This window comes from Schistocerca serialis, chromosome 1 (genome assembly GCF_023864345.2).
Source record: "Schistocerca serialis cubense isolate TAMUIC-IGC-003099 chromosome 1, iqSchSeri2.2, whole genome shotgun sequence".
In the NCBI taxonomy this organism is placed as follows: domain Eukaryota; kingdom Metazoa; phylum Arthropoda; class Insecta; order Orthoptera; family Acrididae; genus Schistocerca; species Schistocerca serialis.
Genome location: NC_064638.1, coordinates 1168947618 through 1168955254, shown reverse-complemented (window position 1 = coordinate 1168955254; position 7637 = coordinate 1168947618).

Genomic DNA, 7637 nt, shown 5'->3' with positions numbered 1-7637 from the left:
CATAACATAAAAATTATTCAAACATCGAGATATTTCTTACAAAGCAAAGGAACGTTCGTAGAGCCAGCAATCGAACAGAGATACATCTGAGTGTGTAGAAATGCTATGTGCAATGCACTAGCCGTTTTCGTGTAGAATATGTCGCTGAACCCACTCATCCGAGATGAACCTGTGACGAAAAGAAAACACTTAGATTAGTACTTTCCACAGCTTGAAAATACTGTAAATTTCATATGAATTTATAAAGCACACATAAAAAGTCGAACTTCAACATTTTACTTACCAAAAGAAACAGCTATTCACTCAGCTGTCGATTGCACGTAGATATATATGTAGTGAAGAATTGCTTCGTGCACTGCACTACCCGTTCTCGTATAGAATATGTCGCTGAATCCACACATCCCTGACGAACCTGGGACGAAAAAGAAAACACTTAGATTAGTACCTTCGACAGCTTCAAAATTCTGTAAATTTCATATGTATTTCTAAAGAATATCATAAAAAAAACGAACTTCATCATTTTACTATCCAGAAGAATGGAATATTAACTCAGCTATCGATTGCACGTAGACATATATAGTGTGAAGAATTGCTATGTGCACTGCACTAGCCGTTCTCATGTAGAATATGTCGCTGAATCCACACATCCCAGATGAACCTGTGATGAAAAGAGAACTCTCCACAGCTTCAAAATGCTGTAAATTTCATATGAAATTGTAAAGCATAAAATAAAAAACTCGTACATCAAAATTTTACTCACCAAAAGAAAGAAATATTCACTCAGCTATCGAATGAACATAGATATATATAATGTAAAGAATTGCTATGTCCACAGCACTAGCCATTTATTGTAGTACGTGAGGCCACTTACAGGTATTCCATATGAACAAGTGAACAATGAAGAGCCATAAATTAGTGCACTACACACTATCAACAATCTGGAAATTTCATATGAATCAATAAATATAACATAAAAATTATTCAAACATCGAGACATTTCTTAGCAAAAGATAGGAATATTCACTGAGCCAGCCATTGCACGTAGATACTTCTGAGTGGGTAGAAATGCTATGTGCAATGCACTAGCCGGTTTCAGGTGGAATATGTCCCTGAATCCACACATCCCAGATGAACCTGTGACGAAAAGAAACACTTAGATTAGTACTTTCCACAGCTTCAAAATTCTGTAAATTTTATCTGAATTCGCAAGCCATAACACAAGAGTATTGAAACATCGAGATATTACGTACCAAAAATAGGAATATTCACTCACCTGTCCATTGCACGCATATACTTTTGGTGTGAAGAATTGCTATGTGCACAGCACTAGGCAATTTCTTGGATAATATAATCGCAGCATCCTTACATCTCAGATGATCCTGTGACGAAAAGGAAACACTTAGATTAGTACACTCGACAGCTTCATAATTCTGTAAATTTCAAATGAATTGGTAAACCATAACATAAAAAAATCGAACATCAACATTTTACTTACCAAAAGATAGATATATTCACTCAGCTATCGATTGCACGTAGATATATATAGTGTGAAGAATTGCTATGTGCCTGCATTAGCCGTTCTCATGTAGAATACGTCGCTGAATCCACCCATCCCAGATGAACCTGTGACGATAGAAAAGAAATAAAGTAGTATACTCCACAGTATCATCACTCTGTAAATTTCATCTGAATTCGTAAAGCATGACATAAAAGTATTCAAACATCGAGATATCACTTACCAAAAAAAGGAAAATTCATTCAGCTTCCCATTGCACATATATATTTTGATGTGAAGACTCGCTATGTGCACGGCACTAGCCATTTTATTGTAGAATGTGAGGCCACTGACACGTATCCCATATGAACAAATGAAGAAAGAAGGGCCATAGTTTAGTGCACACCACACTATCATCAATCTGTATAAGCATAACATAAAAATTATTGAAACATAGAGATGTTTCTTACCAAAAGAAAGGAATATTCACTGAGCCAGCCATCGCACATAGATACTTCTGGGTGTGAAGAATTGCAATGTGCACTGCACTAATCGTTTTCATGTAGAATATGTCGCTGAAATCACACATCTCAGATGAACCTGTGACGAAAAGGAAAGAATTAGATTAGTACTCTCCACAGCTTCAAAATTTTGTAAATTTCATATGAATTTGTAAAGCATAATATAAAAAAATCGAACATCGAAATTTTATTTACCAAAAGAAAGGAATGTTCATTCAGCTGCCCATTGCACCTAGATATATATAGTGTGAAGAACTGCTATGTGCACAGCACTAGCCATTTTCTTGTAGTATGAGAGACCACTTACAAGTATCCCATATGAACAAGTGAAGAAAGAACAGCCATAGATTAGTGCACTCCACACTATCATCAACCTGTAAATTTCATCTGAATCCGTAAGCGTAACATAAAAATTATTCAAACATCGAGATATTTCTTACCAAAGAGAGGAATATTCACTGTCCCAGCCATCGCACGTAGATACTTTTGGGTGTGAAGACTTTTCTATATGCACAGCACTAGCCATTTTCTTGTAGAATGTATCACCGCATCCTCACATCCCAGATGAACGTGTTACGAAAAGAAAACACTTAGATTAGTACTCTCCACAGATTCATAGTTCTGTATATTTAATATGAATTTCTTAAGCATAACATAAAAGAAATCGAACATCGGCATTTTACTTTAAAAAAGAATGGAATATTCACTCTGCTATCGACTGCACGTGGATATATTTAATGTGAAATATTGCTATGTGCACAGCACTAGCGATTTGCTTGTAGAATATGTCACTGCATCCACAATGAAAATAGGCTGTTTACGTTTTTATGTTGGTAACGCCATGTGGCGCTCTATATGAAAATCACTGACTGTTCTGTGTGCAGTCTGTGGCTGGTTTGCATTGTTGGAATACGCTATTGTATTGTTGGGCAGTTGCCTGTTAACAGCTCGTAGCGTTGCGAAATTGGAAGTGAGCTGCCAGCAGTGGTGGATGTGGGGAGAGAAATGGCAGAGTTTTGAGAGCGGATGATCTGGACGTGTATCCATCAGAGACAGTAAATTTGTAAGACTGTGTAACGAGAATTATACGTAGAAGAATTTTTTTTCTTTATGAATTTAGATAAATTAATAATGGCAATGTGTTGAATTTCTTTTTCGATTCTTTTCGTGTCATGTTAAAGAAACTGTGAGTAACTTTTGAAACGAATATCATTTATGTTAGATTTCAAATAATGTGGTGATCAAAGGAAAGTGTATTTAATGTTAAATACTATTGTAAGACGTGAAAATTGTAATTTATACACTTGGTCCATACGTAGGAAATGCATTAGGATATGTGTAGTAGAAAACCTGTGGTGAATACCCTACCTGTAGGGGAGCGGGAAAAGGTGGAGGCAGGCGAGGCGGGAAAACGCACACTGGGCGCGGTTCGACACAACGGGCACAGTAGAACAGTCGGAGGCGAGCAACAGTCGGAAGTACACGTACTGTACCGAGGAGGCTACCCAGGAAAAGTGGATTCCATTGAGCCTCGGATGAACCGATTCCGACGACTACTGGGCATGGCTATATTCTGAGGCACAAAATTGGAAAGATTACGACGCTAAGAAGATGGAAAGTGCCGATGTTGTGTGAGCCTTAGCCGTGCTTGCATGTGTGCCGTGCTGCCCGCTATCTCGCTGCCCGCCAACCGCCGCACCGACTTGCACAGGTCAAACATTTATTTCATCTTTAGAAGTGTATCTGTGTGGACCAGTGTCGAAACTGTTTCTAATGGTTCAATAATAACGTGACTTTCACCAGAATTGCTTTAGCCATGACTTATCCTGATCACTGACCTAGACAGGATCCTTACCTCGTATTGTGCAATCCGAGTATCCTAAACTGAAAGTTTAATATTTGTGTTAATGAAAATTATCAGCAGATTAATCTATGCCATAAAGGAATCTATAGTTCTGTGTGCTGTTGCAAATATTGGTAAAGAACAAAAGAGTTTTTGTTGGATTGAGTTAGCGATGTTATTTAATTAATTTGAGACAGGAATAATGACAGTTAAATTATTCAGAAGTAAGACAAAAGAGTAGTTATCTAGAGATTGATAAATTTTATGTGTTAATTTGCCTTCAGTACTAGATAGTTTCAGAATAACGACTATAACAGTTTCAGGGCCTCCCCCTTTTGCTCTTGTTCATTCGTTCAAACCTTGATGTGTACTGATCAAATTTGACTAGTAAAGCTAAATTCTATATTAATCCTAAATGTATTAGAGTTTTTCCATTATTCATAGTGATATTGTGTGTGTACTTTTAAGATTGTCGACGCTAGGGCAATCTATGCCCGATTTCAGTCTGCTCAACATACAAAATGCAGTTCGTAGTAATCATTACTGTGTGGTGTTGTGTAAATGTAGCTTTTCCAAATTAGTACCAAAAAAGAGAAAACTTTAGTTCAGTGGATTTTTCGGATTCCAAACTTTGCCATATAACGCATCATTACTACGTGTTACTATGCTTGTACATGCACCCACTTGTACAAGGAAAAACTCACTAATTGCCTAAGTAGGCTGGCGACCGAATTGTTAGTTATAGGTAGCATCTACTGTGTGTACTTCTTGTCCATACGAAAGAATAATTATACTGTACATTTGCTTGATGCATCACTGTAGTTATTGACTGAAGATAAGTCCGATCTTGCTTCTATTAGGTACACGCGGTCAACTTTTGTACTAAAATCCTTGTTCATAAGGTGAAGCCCGTGAACTTATTACAGTACAGGCTTTATATGGCTAACCTACGTCCGAGTAGGGCGGTAGTGTTACAAGTGGCTTCCCGGTGACAGGACATCCAGTTGTTGTCGGTTACAAATTAACGTAAAGATTGAACAGTGGATGTTCAGTGGCACGAATAGCAATAAAGTTCAGTAAAAGAAACTGCAGTGTGAGTCAAGTATAATAGTGTGGTATAGTTGGCATTTAGTATGGACAGAAACGTAGACGGGGTAGGTGCGCCGAGCGAAATGGAGAATGCGGCTGGCAGTAGCCGGAGTTTACGCGGCCAGATAACAGATGGCGTTAGCGAAAGACAGTTGGTGTACATACAATACCACGAACATGTCAATGAACAGATTGAAAGGTTGAGATCGCCTCGGACACAGCAAGGAATAAAACAGGAAGTAGAAGGTGACTTTGTAGATGATAGTGGGTATGTGAATGAATCCACTGACATGTTTGATTCTCCACAGATAAAGAAAGAACCGAAAGAAACTTTTGAAGTAGGATCGGAACACACCGATTCCGTAGAACAAAACAGTGTGAAAATTTTAAGCATAAACGATCTATTTGAACAATTAACCAAACAAATTTCAGGACAGAGTGAGCAGATCAAAACACAGAATGATCAGCTTCAAAAACAAGTCGGTAGTCAGGTTAATCAGCTCAAAATACACGTTGACGAGCAACTCAAAACACAGAATGAACAGCTTAAAACACACATTGCAGAGCAGCTCAAAACACAGAGTGATCAGATTAAAGCACAGGTCGAAGGACAGGGAATTAAAATTAGTAAACAAATAGAACAGGTAGAACAAAAAGTGGGTAATTTAAGTTCTGTGGTAAATACTCTGAAATTTGAAATTGATACCATTAACAAAAATATGGATACTATGCAGGAGGAAATTGGTAACATTAATAGTAGATTTGATGTTGAAATTTTCAACATCCAAGAGAAAGTAGAACCTCTGGTTGAAACTAAGGTAGACGAAAAAGTTTTCGGTCTTAAAACTGAGGTCGTAAACGAATGTCAACACGGGATATCGCAATTGAAAAAGGTAGTTTTGGACACTGAAAGTAATTTAAGTAAAAAAGTATCCGAATGTGTTCAAAATTGTGAACAAAATACTACGAAAATTCAGGGCAAAATTTTCGATCTGGAAAGCAAAATTAAAGATAGGCCTGGTGTTGTCTGTAATGGCACACCAATTACGAAGCTATTAGAAGGCGAGGAACGCTTCGATCCAGCCAAGAAACATAACGGGTGGCATCCGTTAGATTTTATTAAAAATTGCGAGAGAGTATTTCCGGAGCACTTGTCTGATCAGGAAAAGATAAACGTTGTAATTAGCGCCTTAGCAGGTGACGCTAAGCGCTGGGGGATAAATTTAAATACCGAACGAATGACGTTCGAAGAATTTAGGCAAAGATTTACGGAAGAATATTGGTCTGAACAAAAGCAGGACCATTTATGGCGGGAGTTCATCATGGCCAAACAGCATGATAACAGGGGCAGGAATTCTTTGAAAGATTTCTGCGAGCATTGGTACTGGAAACTGACGCATTTAAAAGGTCGAAGATCAGATTCAGAAAGTATCTGGGAGCTATATAAAAAGCTTCCGGAGGATTCCAAGAGGTACGTAGGAAGCAATCATCGTAGCTTCCAAGCATTTCTAGAAAGGGTCGAAGATGAAGACCATTGGCGCGAAAGTCGTGCCAATTACCAGAATTTTTGTAACCGTAATAACCGAAACAATGACGAACGAAATGACGGCGATGGATTTTGCGTCAATGTAATACAGAGAGGAAGAGGCAGAGGAAATAATCCAGGTCGCGGTAGAGGGTATACCGCGCAAAACAATAACGACGCGGGAAACTAATTTCCGCGAACGTTGCGGGCCAAACGGAAGCGGACAATACATACCGGCCCCGATTCAAGAAAAGATACCGGACCGACCGTAATGTAATGAGACAGGCTAGGGACGAGCATGGAACGCCGCGACGTGTTGTGGCGAAACAAGCGTCAGGTGCGAGCCAGAATGAATCATCGCTGCCGCACAGAGCGCTATATGTTAACAGGCGAGTGGAGCATCAGAGGGCAACGGCCCAGCCTAGCCGAACATCTGTTCGGAAAGAAGCCGCTAGCAATACGGCAGCAGTAGGTACGAACGTAGCAGTCAGAGCTAATGAAAATTTTACGAGTAATAATTCCGTGGCAAAGGAAACAATAAATGAGACTGTGAGTACACAGAGAGGTGCGGTTAGCAGTGTTTGCAATGAGGTAAAAGGCGATAATGAATTAGCAGAAGTTACTGATTGGCGTGTGCAGATCGATGATCTGTACAAGGGCCTAAAGCAATGTGAGTGGGAGGATTTTAAAAGGGAGTATGAGGCGAAGAAATTAGTTGGTGGAAAGAGAGATAGTAGGGACGTCCATAAAGTGACGTGGCCCAAAATTGAAGAGGGGAGAATAAATAGCGCCGCGCAAAGTACGCGTGCCGCCAATAGGATGAAGGTTAATGGTAGGAAGGATTTGGAGGATGAAATCCTCAGCATTGACGAAGAAATAACTTCTGCTAACAGTCCGCCAATAGTACGAGCTGCTACCGAGAGGCACCGTGGAAAAGGGGTAGATGATTACCTGAAAGTAATTAAAGTCCACGAGAATGACACCGAATATGAAGTCACAGTGGATGTGAATAAAACTGAGGATGAGGCCGTTTTGCCAAAAGAGGAGATTGAATTAAAATCCAAGCCTGACGACAATACAGAGGAAGAACTTAGTGCCTGTCTCAGAAAAGCTTTTATGTTAGAACCTGAAAGCGATCCGGAATGGTCGGATTCCGACGATAGT